The sequence below is a fragment of the Staurois parvus genome, unplaced genomic scaffold (assembly GCF_062004578.1).
Source record: "Staurois parvus isolate SC_StPar_1 unplaced genomic scaffold, SC_StPar_1.0 ptg000145l, whole genome shotgun sequence".
In the NCBI taxonomy this organism is placed as follows: Eukaryota; Metazoa; Chordata; class Amphibia; order Anura; family Ranidae; genus Staurois; species Staurois parvus.
Window position 1 is genome coordinate 5,641,958 of NW_028317941.1, and position 23,888 is coordinate 5,665,845.

Genomic DNA, 23,888 nt, shown 5'->3' on the forward strand with positions numbered 1-23,888 from the left:
CCACACTTGAATTCACTGAGCTCCTGAGAGCAATCTATTCTTTCACAAATGTTTGTACAAGTAGTCTGCATGCCTAGGTGCTTGATTTTATACACCTGAAGCCATGGAGGTGATTAGAACACCTGAATCCAATGATTTGAAGGGATGTCCCAATACTTTTGGCAATATAGTGTGTGTGTGTGTGTGTATATATATACTAAATATATAATATATATACTATATATATATATATATATATATATATATATATATATATATATATTATATATTGTGAAAACATTGCACAAATCTTTGTTTCATAGAATAGTAATGTGCCAAGCTAAAAATACTAAGATCTATGCATGCAAACTGACAGACGTAACAGGCAGTTAATTATCTCATAACCAAATATTTAATTAACAATGGATAAAAGCTCCCACTCTGGCCTTTGTGTAGATATAATATGTGGTATACTAAGACTCTCTTAACAGAAATCCTTGAATGTGCTAGAATGCTAGGAAATGATGATATTATGAGCCGACTCTTGCTGTGTGCTTCTTATGTGTAAAATACAGAGATCAGATGTATATAAAAAAGCATATTTAATTTCTGGAGCAGTACTGCACAATGCCCTAGGGGCAAGGTAGCAGCTGACTGCCAAAACATTGAGCCTGGGTCACTGGGGAGAAAACCATGTTATTACAAGGATTTCACTGCTGGTGTCCTACAAGCTGCGATCAACACAGTGAAAAAAAAAAACCAACAACAGAGCTCATAAGAAGAATGAGGCAGTCATCGTAAATAGGTAAAATGATTGAATTTTAAGGGATTGGTTAGATGTTCTGTACTGGCTTCAGTAGAAGCTTTCTCCTTCCTTTGCTCTGCGGTTTCCAGCAGAGATTACTAAAAGACATTATACATAACCGGTGAGGACAAAATGCATGCAGCATCACATCAGCAGCAATTAGAATAAAGCGGACGAGCTACAAAAACAGAATGCACATTAGGAGCAATCTCTGCATTTTAAACCTCAAGCACTGTCAGAGGCTCAGCAACCTGGTGATACATGGACAATGACATCTGACCACACATCTAACTAGGATACACACACAGATAGCTCAATTATCTGATGCTAAATGTTTCCCTGATTATCATTCAGCCTTAAAATAGGAAAGGCTCTGGAATGACAGCATAATATACATATATTAGTAACCAGTATTTGTACAAAGGCTTTGCTCTGCAGGAGATATACGGTATTCTGTATGTGTTCGCTGTAAATGAAAGGATCACCAAACTAGAGGACAGTGACATTTGCTCTTCTGCGTCACACTAGAGATGTAAACAACTGGATAACCTCTTCTCATTGTGAGGACAATTGAGGTAAGAGCATGTTCAGCATCAATCAATAACATTACAGAGCTGTCATGGGAATGATAAAAGTCTGTAACTAGGGGAGCAAGCCTTGGGCCTCAGGCACATGGGCCTGTTTCATTTATTCCCGCATGGACAGAGCTGATGTGGGGCCAGCCATACCCAGACAGTGGTTTGACTATCGTTCTCTTAATTATCAGACCTTTCAGACATCTCTTGGTCAACTGAAATGCATATTGTCTACTCAAATACTCTTCCATGTCAGTTCCTATATTTCCTACAGACAGAACATCTTTCATCGACTTATCACTCTTCTCTATCACAAGAGAACAATGGAGAATCACTCCAAAATTTCCAGCTGGCCAGCTGCACTGTAATCATAATTTGATTTATGACATTGCATGAGACATGATTGTAGCATGACCTCCTTTATCCTGGGAGTGCAGCAGCCAGAGGAGGATGGAGCCAACAGTCTGCAGGAGGCAGTGAGGGGAGGAGGTGAGTATCGTTGCATTTTTATGTCTGGGGCAACTGAACTTTGGAACAGGGGTAATGCTAAGATTGTGAAAAGCACCTGAGGCACCCTTGGCCATCCTGAAGGAAGCTAAGATGTGGTGCAGCTAGCATTCCATGAAGAATACTGGATTTGGTCACGTACTAACAGCTGGAGGGGTTTAAATAGGTTAATTAGACCCTGAGCCTACCTGCACATATGCTGCAGTCCTTGTACCACCAAAATATGGTGTATGTAATGCATAATATACAGTTGTGACCAAAATTATTCAACCCCCACTGAAATTGAGTGTTTTGGCCAGTTTGACATTGCTTTTGATCATTCAGTCATCTTGCTTACATTTACATTAAAGAGGCACTTGTAGGTCAGACAAATATAACATAACAGTTATAATGAAATAACCACAAATGTCTTTTCTGTGCTCACAGCATTATCAGTTTTATTCAACCCCCAAGTGACATTCAATCTTAGTACTTAGTACAGCATCCTTTTACAGTTATAACAGCTTTTAAACGTGAAGCATAGCTTGACACAAGTGTCTTGCAGCGATCTACGGGTATCTTCGCCCATTCTTCATGGGCAAAGGCCTCCAGTTCAGTCACATTCTTAGGCTTGCGCACTGCAACTGCTTTCTTTAAGTCCCACCAGAGGTTCTCAATCGGATTTAAGTCTGGTGACTGCGATGGCCACTCCAAAATGTTCCAGCCTTTCCTCTGCAACCATGCTCTAGTGGACTTGGAGGTATGCTTGGGATCATTGTCCTGTTGAAAGGTCCAACGTCTCCCAAGCCTCAGGTGTGTGACGGACTGCATCACGTTTCCATCCAATATCTCCTGGTACTGAAGAGAATTCATGGTACCTTGCACACGCTGAAGCTTCCCTGTACCTGCAGAAGCAAAACAGCCCCAAAGCATGATTGACCCTCCACCATGCTTCACAGTAGGCAAGGTGTTCTTTTCATCATAGGCCTTGTTCTTCCTCCTCCAAACATAGCGTTGATCCATGGGCCCAAACAGTTCTAATTTTGTTTCATCAGTCCACAGAACACTATCCCACAACTTTTGTGGTTTGTCCACATGGCTTTTGGCATACTGCAGTCGACTCTTCTTATTCTTTGGAGACAGCAAGGGGGTACGCCTGGGAGTTCTGGCACGGAGGCCTTCATTACGCAGTGTGCGTCTTATTGTCTGGGCTGAAACTTCTGTACCCACATCTGACAAATCTTTTCTCAGTTCCTCAGCAGTCACACGGGGACTTCTCTCCACTCTACGCTTCAGGTAGCGCACAGCAGTCGAAGTCAGCATCTTCTTTCTGCCACGACCAGGTAGCGTTTCAACAGTGCCCTTTGCCTTGAATTTGCGAATGATGCTTCCTAAGGTGTCTCTTGGTATGTTTAACATCTTTGCAATCTTCTTATAGCCATTGCCCTTCCTGTGAAGAGAAATCACCTCTTCTCTTGTCTTCCTGGACCATTCTCTTGCCTTCACCATGTTTGTAACCACACCAGTAAATGTCTAGAAGGAGCTGAGTATCACAGTCATTTTAAAGCTGCCTAATTGGTGCTTATTATGCTTGATTGCTGCTCGGTGACATCCACAGGTGTTTTCAATACCTGATGGAAAGCACCTGTATGAACCTCTGTTCTTCAGAGTGGTAGTCTTTAAGGGGTTGAATAATTGTGGCAATGAAGAAACCACATAAGAACCATTTACTACTGTATTACATAAACAATTGATGTCATTTTAGTTGCATTTGGGTAGTTACAACGTCCTTGTAGGATTTGATTCTGAATACAATTCCAAATGTACACTATAGTCCCTAAACCCCTTTACAGCATTGGGGGTTGAATAATTTTGGTCACAACTGTAGCATATAGACTGCAGGGGTCAGGGGTATGTAATGTAAAGCGGGCAGAGATCAGTAATATGTAATGTACAAGGCATAAACATCTCTGCCCAGCAAACATTCTACTGTCCTAAACAAAACTCCCAAGAAATCCCCACTCCCCAGAACCAAAATCCCTCACATTAAGATCTTGGCTCACAATAGTGCAGAGGTGAGGAATATAATGTACAACATATTGAATACAGTGCAGGTATCAGGAGAACAATGTACAGCACAGTGCAGGAGTCAGGGGTTAAGTATACAACATAGCATATATAGTGCAGGGGTCAGAAGTACAATGTAAAATATATCATATACAGTTCCAAGGGTCATTACTATAAGGAACAACATTGCATATACAGTGCATTGTAACCTTTACCTAGCAGGGATCAGGAGTATAATGTACAACTATGCATGTACAATGCAGGGGCAGGGGTATAACGTACAACATAGCTTATACAGTGTGGGAACAGGAGTTTAGTGTACAACACAGCATATACAGTACATAGTTTCAGGAGTATAACATAAAATATATCATATACAGTTCCAAGGGTCATTACTATAAGGAACTACATTGCATATACAGTGCACTGTAACATTTACATAGCTATGATCAGGAGTATAATGTACAACCAGGGGCGTATTTACCACAAGGCAAACAAGGCATTTGCCTAGGGCGGCATTTTTTCAGGGGGGCAGCAGCATTTTTCAGGAGGGCAGCGGCATTTTTCAAGGGGGCAGCGCCGCCCCCTGAAAGAAGGGATGGAAGAAAGGACACACGCAGCATGGGGACCAGGTGGGATCTGAGAGAGGCTGCAGGCTGCTTGATGATGTATGCAGAGCCTGACTCTTGTTCCCGGAAATGTCCGGAGCTGTGAAGGTGAGTGTCAGGGTGGGCGGGCTTGCCAGTGTGTATGGGGCGGTGGTAGTGGAAGACTCTCTTGGGTGGGGGGGGTTTGCTGTTCGTCAATGTCAGGCTCTTATCGTGGGGGGAGGGGAGTGTTTGTCAGTGTCAGGGTCTCTCCATGAGGGGAGCCGATTTTTGTGTTGCCTAGGACAGCACGAAACCTAAATACACCACTGTGTACAACTATGCATGTACAGTGCAGGGACAAGACTATAACGTACAATCAGGGGCGGACTGACCATTTGGAAACTTGGGTACTGCCCGAGGGCCCGGGGTCACTAGGGGCCCCATGAGATGCCCCTGGTACCTTTTTCCTAAGCTTTTGTGAGTTTGGGCAAGGACACAGGGGCCCCATGATCCCCTATTGCCCGGGGGCCCCATGAGTTGTCAGTCCACCCCTGCGTACAACATAGCTTATACAGTGTGGGAACAGGAGTTTAGTGTACAACACAGCATATACAGTACATAGTTTCAGGAGTATAATGTAAAATATATCATATACAGTTCCAAGGGTCATTACTATAAGGAACAACATTGCATATACAGTGCATTGTAACGTTTACCTAGCAGGGATCAGGAGTATAATGTACAACTATGCATGTACAGTGCAGGGACAAGACTGTAATGTACAACATAGCTTATACAGTGTGGGAACAGGAATTTAGTGCACAACCCAGCGTATACAGTACATAGTTTCAAGAGTATAATGTATGACATAGCAAGTGCAATGCAGGGTTTAGGAACATAAAATACAACATTGCGTATACAGTACAGGGGCCAGGGATATAACATACAACATGGTGTACTCAGTGCAGGGGTCAGGGGTATAATGTACAAAATAACATGCCTGTGGAAGGAGTACAACATAGCATACAATGCAGGGATTTGGAGCATAATGCGTAATATAGCATATGCAGTGCTGAGGTCAGGAGGAGTATAATGTACAACAGCATACAGTTGCAAGAAAAAGTATGTGAACCCCTTGGGATTACGTGGAGTTTTGCATGAATTGGGCATAAAATGTGCTCTGAACGTCATCTAAGTCACAACAATAGAAGAACACAGTCTGCTGAACATAATACTACACAAACATTAGATGTTGCCATGGTTTAATTGCACATAACATGTAAACATTCACAGTGCGGGGAGGAAAAAGTATGTGAGGCCCTAGCTTAATAACTTCTCCCAGAGCTAATTGGAGCCAGGAGTGAGCCAACCTTGCCTCCAATCAGTGTGATGATATTGGATGTGTTGCTGACAGCTCTCCTGCCCTTAAAAAACACACACCTGTTTTGGTTTACTGGTTTCCAGAAGCACTGTCTGGGTTCACATACTTTTTCTTGCAACTGTATACAGTGCAGTGATCAGGAGTATATATTAAAAATAACGTATACAGTGCAGGGGTAAGGATAACATAAAACATAGGGAGACAGTACTGTGTACATAGTGCAGTGGTCAGTAATATTGTGCCTCTTACTGCTGGGCAGTGGGAGAAAATATGCACCAAAGTTGGTGTAAAAGAGTTGAGTAATAGACTGTCCCATCCTAAAATGGCTAGCCCCTCTTTGCCCTGCTCCATAGAGGAATCTCAGCAGGGGCGGACTGACCATTCGAGCACTCGGGCACTGCCCGAGGGCCCGGGGTCAGTAGGGGGCCCCATGAAATGTCCCTTGTACCTTTTCATAGGCTTTTTTGGATGTGCTTTGAGTGTGGGCAAGGACACAGGGGCCCCATGATCCCCTATTGCCCGGGGGCCCCATGAGTTGTCAGTCTGCCCCTGAATCCCAGTGCACGGGCATCAGTGTAAGTGCACAGTGTGGATGAGCAGATATTCTATAGTTTTTTTTTTCTATTTCTTTGGAATACCAGTGGGACAATTACTCTGGCTCAGTTCCTATCTCCATTGAGCTGTAACATCCATTAAAAGAGGGTTTGTCTTTCATGTTAGATTCTTTTTTTTTTTTTTACATTATAGAGAGTGCAGCATTGATGAAGCTCGCCAAACTCGAGCAAGGCAAATAAATGCAGATCCAGGCAGATATCTCTGAAAGTAATTCACTTTGAGTGGACTAACACATTAAAGGAAATCTCTAGTGAGAAAAAATTCACAGCTTACAATTGCAAGTCTGAAAATGTTACTAGCCTGACTGTCCCTGGTCTCAGCACTTTCTGACTTACTGATTCAGAACAAGCATTCAGCTAGTGATTTGAGAGAAAATTTAGAACATCTGATCTGTGTATTTTGTTCAAACGTCTTTGGCTCGAAAGGTACCAAATGGCCAGGCGAGTTCAACTATGGTGGCCTACGTATTTTCAGAGTATAGGTTTCTTTTAGTTGGTCGCTGATGTTATTATTTTATTACAAGGCTAGGTTCTTGACAGATAATTTGCTTGATTTTTGTTTTTATTGCATTACGTTTATTTGTTTTACTTACTGGTACTATTGCCTACAGACAACAAAATGTTTTTATTATTCATTGCTTAGTCAAAGGATTTTTCCATCTTTCTGTATATACACAAAAAATCCAAGTTGCATTTGTTCTGTTGTGTAATCCAGAGGTTTTATCTTTGCACAAAACAATGCTCTCTGATGCAGGTAATTTATACAAGAGAATAATTTGTAAGGAAGCCAGACAAACACAAAAACATACTCACTTTGTCTTTGACTAGGTTTTGCAATAAGCTCCGTGTCTGCCTGTCTCTTTCTCAAGTTGATTACTCAAACAAAGAATAGCATTGCTTGTGTACTGAAAGAAAATAAATGTCATATTGAAGATGGATGACCATACCTAGCCATGATTCAGGGGCTCGCTGTAATAATTGTCGGACTATAGATAAACCATTGTAAAACACCACACTGTATAGTGCCAGATTTAGACCTTGGGGGGCCCGGGGCACTTCATGTTCAGGGGGCCCCTCGTAAACAGGGTTGGTTTACATTCTCAATGACTGTCACACATTTTTAAAATGCATGACATGTCATTCTGAGGGTCACGCTTGCACACACATGCGTAGTCATAGGCCACCTTCCTTAATAGAGCAAGCGCTCCATGTGTGGTTTGCTTGACCTGCCACAATGAATTTTTAAAAACCATACAATCAGGGGCGGACTGATAACTCATGGGGCCCCTGGGCAATAGGGGATCATGGGTCCCCTGTGTCCTTGCCCAAACTCAAAAAAGCCTATGAAAAAGATACCAGGGGCATCTCATGGGGCCCCCTACTGACCCCGGGCCCTCGGGCAGTGCCCGAGTTTCCAAATGGTCAGTCCACCCCTGCATACAATATACCATAATGTAGTGTAAAAACTTTTACAGGAGATGGTCGGCAAAATATTACTTTCCAAGATACATTTAGCCCTCATGCACATTGGACTTTTTTACAGCGGCTGTTTTTTGGCTTTTGACGTTTTTTTCTACAGCCAGTAAACCCCCCAGCATGTTATCCTATGTGTCCATGCACACATGGACTGAAAGCCATGTTTTTTGGCTGGGATGTTTTTTGGCAGGAAACAAAATCCAGGACTAGTGAGTTTATAAAGTTCTTTAGCTGTAAAACCACTGTAATGCTGAAAAACAAGGTAAAACGCCGCAAAACGGCATTTTTGGATGCATTTTTTTACCAAAAAAAATCCTTTTTTGGTACAAAAAAATGCTAAAAACCGCAAATGTGGAAAAACGCTGCTAAATGCGGAAAAACGCTGCTAAATGCAGCAAAACGCCGCTAAACGCTAATGTAAAAATGCTAAGAAAAAGCTGAAAAAACATGTTTTTAACACCGCTAACGTTACCAGCGTTATCAAAACGTCAAGTGTGCATGAGGGCTAAAAGTGTTACTAAACCCACAACAGTAAAATCAGTCTGTATATGCAGTATAGCGTGCTTGTTATACTCACTGTGGAACCTAAGGGGCTAATCTATCTGCTTTGTATAAAAATACTGTTTGATCCTGACTTCTCTGATCCTCCCCTTCTTCAAGGTGTCCCCCGCTTATCTCTTGATAAGACATATTGTGTGGAGACACTCTGCACATGCTCAGTTTGGTGTGTATTGCTAGAGAGGGTTTTTTTTTTTTCTTGGGAGAGTGCATGTGATCAGCACAGGGCCAATCAGCATTGTCCAGACAGAGGTCAGGGGTTCTGCATCCTCCTACAGCAGAAAGAAAACTCCTTCTACAAGCTTTAACTAGTGCTCTGTTGAACACTGATAGAAGTCACAAGACTGCTCTAACTGCTGATGAGAAAATTTATTTAGTAGTTTATAATTAGTAAAATAATTGCATTTCCATGTGCTGTGTACTGAGGGAGACCAGATAGAGTGATTGCAGGGTCCTGGGTTTAGTAACACTTTAGTAAAAAAAAGTATTTTTTTATTATATATTTTATATTATTTACTTATTATTTCATATAAAAAATTATTTTGCTTTATAGCATTTTTGTATAGAGGGGGCCCTTTCTGTCAGGGGGCCCAGGGTAATTGCCCCTTCTACCCCTTTTAAATCTGGCATGACTAATTTGAGTCCATTAAATCTGATATTTTTATTACACAGTACTATGTATTATAGACAGTTGCCTTTTTTCTTTTTAATAAAATTCATGTTTTTACCCTTTGTAGAACTGTTTGCTTGGCACGGGCATCATTCAGGGAACACTTTGCATTTTGTCAATGAATGCAAAGCGTTCTCTCATTCATTCATCGAGAAAATACAAATTAAACTCTGAATGGCACCTTTGCCAAGCAGGCGATTTCCTGTGTTCACTAAGTAGCAAGGCAGGCACTCGCACGGTATCTGGGACACAGCATGGGACCCAGAAGCATGCGGCAATCATTGTAGTAGTGATGTTTATTACAGTGATATCCCACTTGCGAGAATCCCACAGGTCTGACACATATATACCGGTACTTACTTTTGTCCACTCTGGACTGCAAAAATTGCCATACCTGGAATTTAGCTTTAAGCACTTGCACTCCTGAGGATTTGCCCCCCTGTGCACAGCCATCCAGAGCAGTGTACCCCAGCTGACAGGGAGGAGGACTGTTAGTAAACAAAACAGTCCTCCTCCCTGTCGGAGATCTTCAGAAATCACCGGCCGCTGGTGAGTAATTATCGTCCGGGACCCAGTGACTGACTGCCATGGCCGCAAATGGTGGCTCGTGCACGCCCCCTACCCCAAAATGCAGAATCACATATATATATACGTGATTTTGTGCACCTGTGCCACCCTGTAGCAATATTTCTGCTATAGGAGCAGTTAAAAGAGAACTATGACCTAAGCTGTTTTGGTCATACTTCTCTTCTAGGTCACAGGAGTGCACTTATTTTTGCTCTCCTGTGACCCGGAAACAGCCGAGAGCAGGCTAAAGCCCACTATTGGCTGATGTCAGAGCTGCTCCAGGCTCTGGAAGGATCCTGACCATATTGTCAGGATCTACCCAGTTGTTTGATTGACAGCTGGCTTGGGCTCTAAGGCACTCAGCTGACAGTCGAAACCAGCTTCACCTACCTCATCTTCAGCACAGAGGGGCAGAGGGGAGAGCGATGTCTGACTAGCACTACTCTTCTCTCTGAGAAGACCAAGAGCTGAATGGCCAGAGGTCATGTGATCGTTCAGTTCCCAAGGCCTAGAGTCAGCAAGGGGCAGCTGCATCATCATACCGATGTTGCAGTATTTAGGTGAGTATTTGTGTTTATTTTTCTATAATATTTGTCACACTTAAATGATTCAGATCATCAACCAAATTTTAGTATTACACAAAGATAACAAAATGCAGTTTTTAAATGATTTATTTCATTTAAGGGGAAAAACTTTCCAAACCTGCCTGGTCCTATGTGAAAAAGTAATTGCCGCCTAAACCTAATAACTGGTTATGCCAACCTTGTCGGCAAGAGCTGCAATCAAGCGTTTGTGGTAACTGGCAATGCGTCTTTCCCATTGCTGTGGAGGAATTTTGGCCCACTCTTCTTTGCAGAATTGTTTTAATGCAGGCACACTGGATGTTTTCAAGCATGAATGGTCTGATTAAGGTCATGCCAAGGCATCTTAATCAGATTTAAGTCTGGACTTTGTCTAGGCCACTCCAAAACCTTAATTTTGTTTTTCATGAGACATTCAGAGGTGGACTTTTTAGTGTGTTTTGGATCATTGTACTGCTGCATAACCCAAGTGAGCTTGAGGTCACGAACCGATGGCTGGATATTCTGCTTCAGGATTTTCTGGTTGAGTGCAAAATTCATGGTTCCATCAATTATGACAAGTTGGCCAGGTCCTGAAGCTGCAACATAGCCCCAGAGTATCACACTATCACCACCATGCTTGACTGTTGGTATGTTGTTCTTTTTATGAAATGTTAGTGTTAGTTTACGCTAGATGTAATGAGGTGCACACCTTCCAAAAAGTTTAATTTTTCTCCACAGTCCACAGAATATTTCCCTAAAAATCTTGGGGATAATTAAGATTTTTTTGGCAAATGTAAGATGAGCCTTTGTGTTCATTTTGGTCAGCAGTGGCTTTAGCCTTGGAACTCTCTCATGGATGCCAGTCTCTTTCTTATTGTTGAATCATGAACACTGACCTTAACTGAGGCAAATGAGGCCTGCAGTTCTTTTGATGTTGTTCTGGATTCTTTTATGACCTTCTGGATGAGTCGTCATTGGTCTCGTGGAATAATTTTGGTAGGCCGACCACTCCTGGGAAGGTTCAACACTGTTCCAAGTTTTCTTGTGGATAATGGCTCTTACCATGGTTCGCTGGAGTCCCAAAGCCTTAGAAATAGCTTTGTAACCCTTTTCAAACTGATACATGTAAATCACTTTGTTTCTCATCTGTTCTTGAATTTCTTTAGATTTTGGCATGATGTGTTGATTTTTGAAATTTTGTAGCGTGCTTCACTTTGTCACACAGCTTCTATTTAAGTGATTCTCTTGATTCAACAGGTCTGGCAGTAATCAGGCCTGGGCGTGGCAAGTGAAATTTTAACTCAGCTTTGCAAAAAAATGTGGTTAATCACAGTTCATTCATGATTTAGAAAGGGGGGGAGCAATTAAATTTCACATAGGACCAGGCATTTTTGTTCCTTTAATAAATGAAATCATGATTTAAAAATTGCATTTTGTATTTGCTTGGGTCATCGTTGTGTAATATTAAAATTTGTCTGATGATCTGAATCATTTGAGTGTGACAAATATGCAGACAAATAAAAAATCAGGAAGGGGACAAATACTTCACAACACTGTACATCTCCTTTAGGTGGACAAATTCAGGCCTCAGTCAAAGTTGGACCATCAATCAGTGACAGCTGTTGGATGCTAAAAAGTAACTGCTCCCCTGTTTAGACTTGCAACTACAACACCTAGCAGAGGAAACCATCAACTTCTTTTGTGGCTCTGAGATGGCATGTGATTGAAGACAGAGAATGACAAAGGAAGGCAATGCAGGAAAAAATCAAAACTGTGAAATGTGTTGTGCTTGTTTATTGAAGTAAGATGAGTGATAAGGATTATTTGTGATCATGGCATGGCATTTTTTTTTTCATTTTATTTAGGTGAGTTCTTATTTTCACAGAGCACCAGTCATCTTGTTCAAGTCATTTATCACTTCATCCATTTAAATCCTCATTTTTTAGTTTGTATATATAAAATGTTTGTATGACCTCTCTCAGCACTGTAAAGACTTTAGACAGTGTATCAAAAAAACGAAATGTGTGTTTCACTACTGCTACTTACATATACTGTATATACAGGTGAAACTCGAAAAATTAGAATATCGTGAAAAAGTTTATGAGCTGTAAGCCATAATTATCACAATTATGACAAATCACAGCTTGAACTATCTTGCTTTGCATGTAATCAGTCTATCTCATATATTAATTTCACCTTTTAAGTTGCATTACTGAAATAAATGAACTTTTGCACGATACTCTAATTTTTCGAGTTTCACCTGTATATACAGTCAGGTCCATAAATATTGGGACATCAACACAATTCTAACTTTTTTGGCTCTATACACCACCACAATGGATTTTAAATGAAATGAACAAGATGTGCTTTAACTGCAGACTGTCAGCTTTAATTTGAGGGTATTTACATCCAAATCAGGTGAACGGTGTAGGAATTACAACAGTTTGCATATGTGCCTCCCACTTGTTAAGGGACCAAAAGTAATGGGACAATTAACTTCTCAGCTGTTCCATAACCAGGTGTGTGTTATTCCCTCGTTATCCCAATTACAATGAGCAGATAAAAGGTCCACAGTTCATTTCAAGTGTGCTATTTACATTTGAAATCTGTTGCTGTCAACTCTCAAGATGAGATCCAAAGAGCTGTCACTATCAGTGATGCAAGCCATCATTAGGCGGAAAAAACAAAAAAAAACCATCAGAGAGATAGCAAAAACATTAGGCGTGGCCAAAACAACTGTTTGGAACATTCTTAAAAAGAAGGAACACACCGGTGAGCTCAGCAACACCAAAAGACCCGGAAGACCACGGAAAACAACTGTGGTGGATGACCGAAGAATTCTTTCCCTGGTGAAGAAAAAACCCTTCACAACAGTTGGCCAGATCAAGAACACTCTCCAGGAGGTAGGTGTATGTGTGTCAAAGTCAACAATCAAGAGAGGACTTCACCAGAGTGAATACAGAGGGTTCACCACAAGATGTAAACCATTGGTGAGCCTCAAAAACAGGAAGGCCAGATTAGAGTTTGCCAAACGACATCTAAAAAAGCCTTTACAGTTCTGGAACAACATCCTATGGACAGATGAGACCAAGATCAACTTGTACCAGAGTGATGGGAAGAGAAGAGTATGGAGAAGGAAAGGAACTGCTCATGATCCTAAGCATACCACCTCATCAGTGAAGCATGGTGGTGGTAGTGTCATGGCGTGGGCATGTATGGCTGCCAATGGAACTAGTTCTCTTGTATTTATTGATGATGTGACTGCTGACAAAAGCAGCAGGATGAATTCTGAAGTGTTTCGGGCAATATTATCTGCTCATATTCAGCCAAATGCTTCAGAACTCATTGGACGCCGCTTCACAGTGCAGATGGACAATGACCCAAAGCATACTGCAAAAGCAACCAAAGAGTTTTTTAAGGGAAAGAAGTGGAATGTTATGCAATGGCCAAGTCAATCACCTGACCTGAATCCGATTGAGCATGCATTTCACTTGCTGAAGACAAAACTGAAGGGAAAATGCCCCAAGAACAAGCAGGAACTGAAGACAGTTGCAGTAGAGGCCTGGCAGAGCATCACCAGGGATGAAACCCAGCGTCTGCTGATGTCTATGCGTTCCAGACTTCAGGCTCTAATTGACTGCAAAGGATTTGAAACCAAGTAATAAAAAGTGAAAGTTTGATTTATGAATATTATTCTGTCCCATTACTTTTGGTCCCTTAACAAGTGGGAGGCATATATGCAAACTGTTGTAATTCCTACACCATTCACCCAATTTGGATGTAAATACCCTCAAATTAAAGCTGACAGTCTGCAGTTAAAGCACATCTTGTTAGTTTCATTTCAAATCCATTGTGGTGGCGTATAGAGCCAAAAATGTTAGAATTGTGTCGATGTCTCAATATTTATGGACCTGACTGTACATATATATATATATATATATATATATATATATATATATATATATATACTGTAGCTGAATATGTGTTGCATTTATCCAGGTTCTTTAAAACAATAGCCACCATTCATCATGCCCACCGATCACTGTGGTACTGCGGTGCACTTTGTGTGGTACACTTTCTTTTGGTCCCTATTATAAAAAGGCTGGTTGGATGTTTATTGACCTTCCAGGCAATAAAATCCCAGTCCTCTTCTAAGATTGTAGTAAATTCTTTTAAGACAATCTGGTTTAGAAGCAAGTTTCAGAAATACATTTAAAGTGTTGCTAAACCGAGGAGCCTGCATTCATTATATCTGGTCTCCCTCAGTACACAGCACATGGAAATGCAATTATTTTAGTAAATATAAACTAATAAATACCTTTTCTCATCAGCAGTTAGAGCAGTCTTGTGACTTATGTCAGTGTTCAACAGAGTACTAATTAAGGCATGTAGAAGGAGTTTTCTTTCTGCTGTAGGAGGATGCAGAACCCCTGACCTCTGTCTGGACAGCGCTCATTGGCTCTGTGCTGATCACATGCACTCTCCCAAGAAAAAAAAAACTTAATAGCAATACACACCAAACTGAGCATGTGCAGAGTGTCTCCACACAAGATGTCTTACAAGGAGATAAGAGCGGGACACCTCGTAGAAGGGGAGGATCAGAGAAGTCAGGATCAAACAGTACTTTTAGACAATGCAGAGGATTAACCCCTTAGGTTCCACAGTGGGTATAACAAGCATGCTTTACTGCATATAAAAACTGATTTTACTGTTGTGGGTTTAGTAACACTTTAATTTGATGTACTCTATTTCCCAAATGCATATGCTACCTAAATGGATCCTGGCTTGCAGAGTCCCATTATATTTGTAACTCCTGCTATATATGTAATGATCAGGGGCGGACTGACCATTTGGAAACTCTGGCACTGCCCGAGGGCCCGGGGTCAGTAGGGGGCCCCATGAGATGCCCTTGGTACCTTTTTCATAGGCTTTTGTGAGTTTGGGCAAGGACACAGGGGCCCCATGATCCCCTATTGCCCGGGGGCCCGATGAGTTGTCAGTCCGCCCCTGGTAATGATGCCCTCTGTTCTATCAACTATGGTATAGGCATAGGTGAATATAGAAGACCTGGTTTAATTCAGTGATACATTTATTATAAAAAAGTACTTACAGTACATGTATTTTATTTAGCAATCTTAAATTCTTAAATATATCATTTCCACACCTTCAAAAAGATGTTATAATGGTAAGGACCTCTAAAAACCACTAGAAGCTGTTGTGAAATTTTTTAAAGCACTGTAATGATTCATAAAAACATCAGAGTGCTTTATGCTACCACTAGCAGGGGCAGCAGTCCCAATGTACTGTAGTCCTCTGTGTTACTTCCCAGTTCCCAGCACAGCTTGTAGCCCTGCTATTGGCATCACAGTACTCCAGAATCCACAAAGCTCATTCAGATGATCTCTCCTGTCTTTACCTGCACTCCATGCTCAAGCAACCACACCTCTCCATAGGGAAATGTGTGGCTATCCAAAATACACAGCACGGGTGAGAGAAAAAGAGCGCTGATATTGTGAATTCGCGTTCATTTCAAAGTTACAAAAACCACAACTGTATAGCTGAAAATTCTGATGACTTTTGTTTAATAAATGCTTTTTCAAAGAGATATTTTTCAGAGTATTTTTTAGATGAAACATGTCAGGTGCTGGAAACCATAAAGTGATGCCAAGAGCTATGGTACGTCCTAGCTGCTGCCTTGTCAGGTTACTGGTGTGCCGGGAGTCACTTTGGGTGGGGGGCCCATGGAACCCAGCTCACTTTGGAGAGGTGGGGAGACCCCTGTCTCAGCTCCCTATATCCCTCTTATGTGTAAATCACCCTGTGCCTGTTAGGGGTACAGGGTGATCTGTCCTAATAATGTGTGGGCTTTGTCTCAGACTGTGTAGACATGTTTAGGAGATAGGTGGGGTGGGGGGTTGTTGATTGTTTAATGTTATGTGGCTGCATCCCATTGTTCTATTGTTTAGCTTGGGAGCATGTGTTTATGGGATGTATGTGTTTATGTGTATTAACTTAGTGGGGGGGGAGTGTCTCCAGCTGCCCTCCCTCCTTATGGGACTGTCTGCTGGTGTGAAGTTTGAATACCTGTGTGTCTCTTGTTACTAAATGTAGATTGCCCCGCCCTGTGTCATTATGCAGGTAGGGGGGATTGTCCTTTGAGTGTATATATTTTGTATCTGTGTTCAAATAAAGAGTTCCATGTTCAGACAGACTGGTGTTGTCTAGTCTTGTATGGTCGGATGTGGTGTCTGTTGTTGGTGTTCGGACGGGGAAGTGGTATTCTAACAGAAGTACTCAAGCGCAGTCTGGGTCGGTTCCGTTACAACTGGATTACATACATGTGGCCATACACTGAGTGAATATCAGCCTGTTCCTGATAAACCAGCCAAAATTTTATTTCATGGGTGATTCTGTCACCACCCTCCCACTTGACATCCATCAATTAAAAAAAAATCAGATGAGCTGGGTGAGAAATTGTCAGTAGAACAGTGGCTGCGTCCAATCAGCCAAAGGATTTGCAATCCTGCAGGGTGCCCTGAGACTAGTGATAGCCAGCATTGAGGCACTGCTAAGCAGTGTGATCACACACATGACAGTGCCTGCATAGTTTCAGTGCCAACATCATGCAGCAGATCAGGGCCAATGTTATGAGTCATGGAGCATCTCCTTCCTCAGTAAGTAACCTCTGACACCATTTAACTATTAGCTTCCACTGACCACCAGCCTAAGGGAACATATCATAGCTGACCACACCAACTACTGCAAATGTAAGGGAGCATACACTGACCATAAATGAAAGGAGCATTTTATCACTGACTACCAATGTAATCACTAAACAGCTGTGTGTGGGCATTTCTTCAGTGACCACCAACATAAGAGGGCACAGCACTGACCAATAACATAAGGGGGCCCTAAACCTAAGTACCACTCGGTGCAGCAGCTGTTAGTCCCTCTTGAGTTTTAGGCCTCATTCACGCTGGATGTTTGGCCATGTCTCCTAGAAACCTTTCCTCTTGGCAGTAGTGTCCTGGCAGAAAAAAACACTTGACACTTGTAATCACGTGTATCGTGTTTAGGTGCATTTAGACATGTTTAGATACAATAAGCATCTGGGCATTAATTATTTTCACTGGTAAGAATAATAATTTATTCTGGCCATTTAAATGAATTACTGCTCAAGCGCTAAACATGCCTAGCGTTAATGCTTGTTTACATACGTTTAGGTGCGTCAAGCTTATTTCTGCCAAAATGTTGCCCTAGACGCACTGGCAGTAGTTTTTTTGCTGCCTCTAAACACCCCCGCCTCTAAATGCCTATGTGTGCATGGGCACATAGGCTAACATGTGTGGGTATATAGAGGCAGACGGAAAAAACGCCGGATACCCCTAACAGCAGCGTTCATAATGGCCAGTGTACTGCAGGTTTGCACCTGTTCCCGCAGTTGCAACCATTCACACAGAAAACCACACTGAATGTGCGCTGGTGCCATTAATCCTAATGGCATGCTGCATGCACTGGAAATCATTCCCAAACTGGAAACTGCACTGCACTTGCAGTTCTCATGCGGACTGCAATTTCTGAAATGCTGCAGAGACATTTCCCCTGCATTTCACAGCAACCCATTAAACCCATTAGTAACCCATTAAACCCACAGCAACCCATTAAAAAGAATGGGCTGCCATGCCCGGGCAAAGTGTGTCTCGTAGACAGGGGCGGACAGACAACTCATGGGGCCCCGGGCAATAGGGGATCATGGGGCCCCTGTGTCCTTGCCCAAACTCAAAAAAGCCTATGAAAAAGGTACCAGGGGCATCCCATGGGGCCCCCTACTGACCCTGTGCCCTTGGGCAGTGCCCGAGTTTCCAAATGGTCAGTCCACCCCTGCTCGTAGAGCTGCATATGTGTGAACCAAACCTTACAGGCTGCCGGCAGTAGGATTGGAAGTTGCAACTGTGCCTTCTCCTGCACCTAAATGCCGCAGCCTTGTGCTCAGGGGCTAAACGCCCAATGTGCATTAGGCCTATATATAAGACACGAGGCATTATATATTACAAATATATAGAAGCATAAAGGTGTTTGCCTAGCCTAGCTATTTGTGAGGTAGAAATTCCAATATAGAAATATAAAATCAACTTGGAAGAAAAGAAATACGAGTACTCAAATGTACCTTGTATCAGAAACAGAACTGCAGTTATCTTTTTTTAAATTTCTGTTATCGGGAAAAGCAGTTAATCCTGTACTGCTTATCCAAATAATTTAGAATATTCCACAGATACAGATCACAAGCTGTTCTGCTATAGCTATTACAGAACCATTTAGAAAATAGGAATCATTTTGGCATCTCTTACTCACTGGGCATACATGGCCAAGTCGGGCAATGAAACTGAAAATACGACACAATTCTCTTCCCCCTCAGACTTTATTATGTATTTATTAAAAGGTACAGCATGTGGTTTGATTAGAATACAATGTACATGTTGTGCTATATGCATTGCTGAGCGGCTGCACAAGTTTCCCTCCTTCTCTATTATAAAGTATAGGTCTGCCTGGTACAATGCAGCAATAAAATGCGCAATACCAGTGGGACCCTCCAGTTTGATGTAGAAGGCTTGGCCACAACACCAAATTGTACAGCTCTGAATCAATAACTAAGTGAATTATTTAGCAGCCTGGATCCTATTAAAGCTAGAAGGGAGGTGTGAGATAGACAGAAACACATTTACAATCGGCATTTTAATCTGGCGTGGTCTTTAAACACTGTCCTAAAAACAAGAAGCAATCAAGTGCCACCCACCCTACAGCTATGTTACCAAAGGCAGATCATGTTGGATTATTATTCTATGTAACTAGGCTATTTTCATTTTTCATGAATGTTTCATGTGGTTGCAGTGTCAAGATGTATTACATCACACCAGTGTGCTCCTTTTATGTGTCAGTGCTCTTTTATGTGCCACACCTTAGATTCCCAGGTCTCCTGTGGAATCACTGTGAGTCCATTGCATGGCTGATGTACTGATTTCTGGATCCCTGCCCGGACAGACTGATGTCTGGTGGATGCCAGATACAGGATCCCATCAGTCCATCTGCTTCTTCTTCCGAGCTGTTTGTTTAGACCTCAGCATATGCTGCTGGTTCCTCTTTATCACCATATCCTCCTCTCATCGGGAGCTCTGATAATTACAAATCCTATTATTCGAGGAAGCAGCCTTCCTGTGTTAGAGACACAGAAATTCATATTGCAGGGTGCACCTTCCCCATCTTATATTGTCTGTCTGTATGTTGTAAGTGCTTAATAATAATATAATGACTGTATCACCTATTGTTAATTATTCATGTTATTACCATTCTCTGAGGAGTTCAGTGATCCTGTAAATCATGGGTGCTCAACCTTTAGAAGAGTGAGGGCCACTTAAAGGGTTTGGTAACCAGTCGTGGGCCACAATGAAATGAAAACATTCAGAATTTCATTTTTTTTTATTTTCAGTAGCATAATAAACATTTTCTTCCTACAGCCACTAAATGCTGGTGGGAGGGAGAGAAGGACAAGCCAGCTTTCAGTGGTTACAGGAAGAAAATGGAGAGGGTCACTTCATGTATAAGATGCCCCCTCCATCCCTCCTGTTCAAGTGTAAAATAAAATGTGACAGGGAGGCCACACGGGACCCATAGAACATGGGGCGGTGTTGCCCTTGCGGCCCCTGATGCTACACCAGTGGTTGAGGTGTGTGGTAAAAATAAGTCATAACTATGGGGTTTTACTGCCCCCCCCCCCCAAACCTCAAATGTAAACAAGTCCTTACTGTCCTGAGCCCCCTATAAGGCTGATTTCACACGGATGCGTGGTGGTTTACCCTCACTGTGGATGCAGCGCAGTTCACCTGTGGCTTTCTTGTGTGTTATCTGCTCTTTGCCATAGACTACAGTATTATATCTTGCAGGTGTGATGCACTTTCTGAAAGCACATCAAAACTCATGCATTCAATTTGAGTTGGAGGGCCAAATCATAGGGCTTTGACGGCCACATGTGGCCTGTGGACCACAGGTTGAGCACCCCTGCTGTAAATGCACAAGGTCAATGTATTTCTAAATGTGACTAAGCCCCAAGGTGAATACCAATAGACTTAATCATTTATTGTGAGAAAATGATTTTTAGTGTGACATGTCAGACAAGTTGAAAGTAATTGATGGACAATCTCAACACCTCCCCAACTCAACATCTATGCGATTTGCTGACCTTTCGTATTCTCTAATGGAAGACCATTAAAGCATATGTCAAGACAAGATAAAAAAAAAACATATGTGGTACATTTCTGCAGTGCATGCACATATTCTCTGTGTTGTATCCTTTTAAAGACTCCACAAGTACAGAAAAACACTTGTGGTCTGCCAATAGTGTACTCTGCTCCTAAGTCATGTTAGAGTACCACACAGAACTTTTGTGGGCTGGATTTATGGGGCAGTAAAAGGGGCAACTGCCCTGGGCCCCTTGATAGAAGGGCCCCCCTCTATACAAAAATAATATAAAACAATATACAAAAAATACAATAATAAAAAATAAATAATAATAATAATATAATGTAAAATATCTAAAAATAAAAATGACAATATTTTATTAAATGTATCTTGGGAACTAATATTGGCCATCATCTGCATAGTTTTTTATTTTGGACTTGTATATTGTATCATTTTTAAAAATCAATTTGATCAGCTCAAGCGAACCACTCTCTTAAGGAAGGTCACCTTTAACTGCATGTGTGTGTGCAGTGTGACCTCAGAATGATGTTGTGTCATGCATTTTAAAAATGTATGACTGTCAGTGAGAATGTAGACAAGGAAACCCCAAACCCAAACCTAAAGTGCCATGGCCCCCCAAGGTCTAATTCTCACCATAGACTTTGTGGTGTCAGCGTTTCCAGTTGTCTTTTTTGAAAATACTTAAACCCTCCCACTCTTAAATGACAACATCATAAAGGCTAATTATTCTGTAGTCCAAGATAGGAACTGGGAAGATTGCTTGAAAGGAAGCGTACAGAGGACATAGGACAGCTGTGAATTTCTGACTAAATCAAGCATTTTGTTTTTTCACACTTATCATCCAGATACAACAAAACACTTCTGACTATATATTTAACCAACCAAAAGAGAGCAAATAAGAGAAATTCATTGTTAGGGTTTATATACACCTTAACCGTTTTCCCGCTGCCCTATAGCAGATATACTGCTACAGGGCAGCAGGGGTGCGCAAAATCATGTATATATACGTGATTTTGCATTTCCGGGTAGGGGGCGCGCACGAGCTGCATGCGCTCCCTACCCGCGCCGCTGTTCGTGGCCTCGGCTGTCAATCATCGGGTTCTGGCCGGTGATTACTCACCAGGACCCATTGATTGAGCAGCATTACCGACAGAGGGAGAAATCTGTATATAAATAATACAGTTCTCTCCCCTGTCAACTCCTGCAAAGTGCTTTGCATGGCTCTGCATAGCAGAGCCATGCAAAGCAGTGTGCTTACAGTTGAAAGCACACACTGCCCACAGTAAAACAGCACACAGTTAACCCTTTGATCTCTCTACATGTTAACCCCTTCCTGCCCAGTGTCATTAGTACAGTGTCAGTGCTTTTTATTAGCACTAATCACTGTATTGGTGTCACTGGGGATGTCAGTGACACCAAATCAGTTCCCCCCAGTGTCAGAATGCCCACCTCAGTCCCGCAGTCCCATTATAAGTTGCTGATCGCCATCATGACTAGTAAAAAAAGTTTTCAAAATCCCAGTATATATACCGCCATTTGTAGACGCTATAACGTTCACGTAACCAATTAATTTACACGTATTAGGAATATAAAATATAATCTAAAAAATTTACATGCACAGGCAATAAAATACTCCAAAAGAAAGCTCTATTTTTGGGAAAAAGGGATGTAAATTTAATTTGGGTGCAGCATTGCATTACCGCGCAATTGTCAGTTAAAAGTAACGCAGAGCCGCAACGCAATAAATGGCCTGGTCAAGAGGGGGGGTAAATCCTCTGGAGGGCAAGTGCTTAAATTGATTTTTCTCTTTGCCTTGGAAGAAAATAACTTTTGAACAAAAACAGCAATTGACAAAACCACCAGTGACATTATTTCTTACCCAACTGTTCCAGGCAAATAACTGTTTTGTACTTGTTTAATATTCTGATTTTTAATATTGGATCTGTTTAATAGTAGAGAAATTGTTGTAATTTTATCAGGAAACACAGCGGGAAAAATGTTTTTTCATTGTGTACTAAAATATTTAGTGGAGTTCAATTCTGTAATAAGTGCAAAAAGAAAACGTAAATCACAAAACCACTTTGCGCATAATTCCTCACCCAAATTAAGCTTGAAAGTTGTTTGGCATTTGCTACATTTTCTTTTTTATGTCAACTAGTAGTAGAAGTCCGTGTTGGGATTTGTGTTTCAATTTGACTACAAAAAATAACTTTTCTTTGTCAGCTAACAGAAATAAGGTAAAATAAAAAATCTGTAAAAGTCTTGTTCTAAAAAAAGATACTACTGACAGTTTAGAGGTTTTGAGGACACAGAGGACCTAGAGGTTTTGAGGACACAGAGGACCAGAAAAAACTCCACTGATCCCTAAACTTTGATTCTATGGTTTCCAGTTTTGTTCCATCTCTACTCTGACCATCTGTAAAACTGACCATATTGAATACCTGATCTCTCTGATTGACCTAAACATATACAGTAATAAGAAGTGATAGCCATCACTGCTAGCTAAATAGCAAATACTTATCACTGACTTTGTGGCAAAATAGAGTTACAAATGGCGTTATGGAACAAGCTTTACTAACCCGTTGACACATTTTCCTGGACCTAAGAGGCAAACATCATCATAACTATCTCACTCATAACAATCATTTGAACATTTCTGTTTTCTCTACTGTTCAGAAGCGGTAAGGAGTAATTACTCAACTGCTCAAGAGGGATAATGTTCCGAATTTTTACATTTTCTGAGATTTCCTTGTTATACCAGTCATACTACTGTAGACTTCATTATAAATCATAGTACCTCCGTGTTCGAACTGTATGACAATCTACTTTTGTAGCCTTGTCATTATTTGACTGCAAAAACATACACAAAGAATTATTTGATAAAATGATTTTACAAATGAGAAAACATATTGATGACTGTTGTAAGCTAATACCTAAATGCATTGCCGATTTTCTAAGGATGATAATGAGTCAAGAGTACTCAATTACTACTATTGGTGAAGATTTTGAGAAGCACTGCTTGAAAAAAAAAACCTCTGATGTTGAGAAAAATAAAAATTAAAACATATTGCGATGGAGGTTCTGAGCAGTACTGCTGATGTTTTGAGTTCTGAAGATAATGAAGAATAAAAGGCAGTGTGTGCTTTTATACTGTATGGTGTTGTGACTCATGGCATCAACTTAACAAACAAATGGCAACTGCCCCAACATATAACTGGCCTTTGCAGCAAGGAGCACATGGAAGTGCAATGCATGTCAATCAACAACATAAAAATATTCTAGGCTCTCTTACCAGCCAGCCTG

At 41.4% G+C, this 23,888-nt stretch overlaps 1 protein-coding gene across 1 annotated transcript in view; it reads left to right on the plus strand.

Moving 5' to 3' along the window:
- Positions 1-1,205: 1,205 nt before the first annotated feature.
- The window catches only part of RIMS3 (regulating synaptic membrane exocytosis 3), a 184,017-nt gene continuing 161,334 nt past the window's right edge, over positions 1,206-23,888 (plus strand). The window contains exon 1 of the mRNA XM_089673875.1: positions 1,206-1,359. The gene's annotated coding sequence lies outside the window, so the exon portion shown is untranslated. The remainder of the gene's footprint in view (positions 1,360-23,888) is intronic.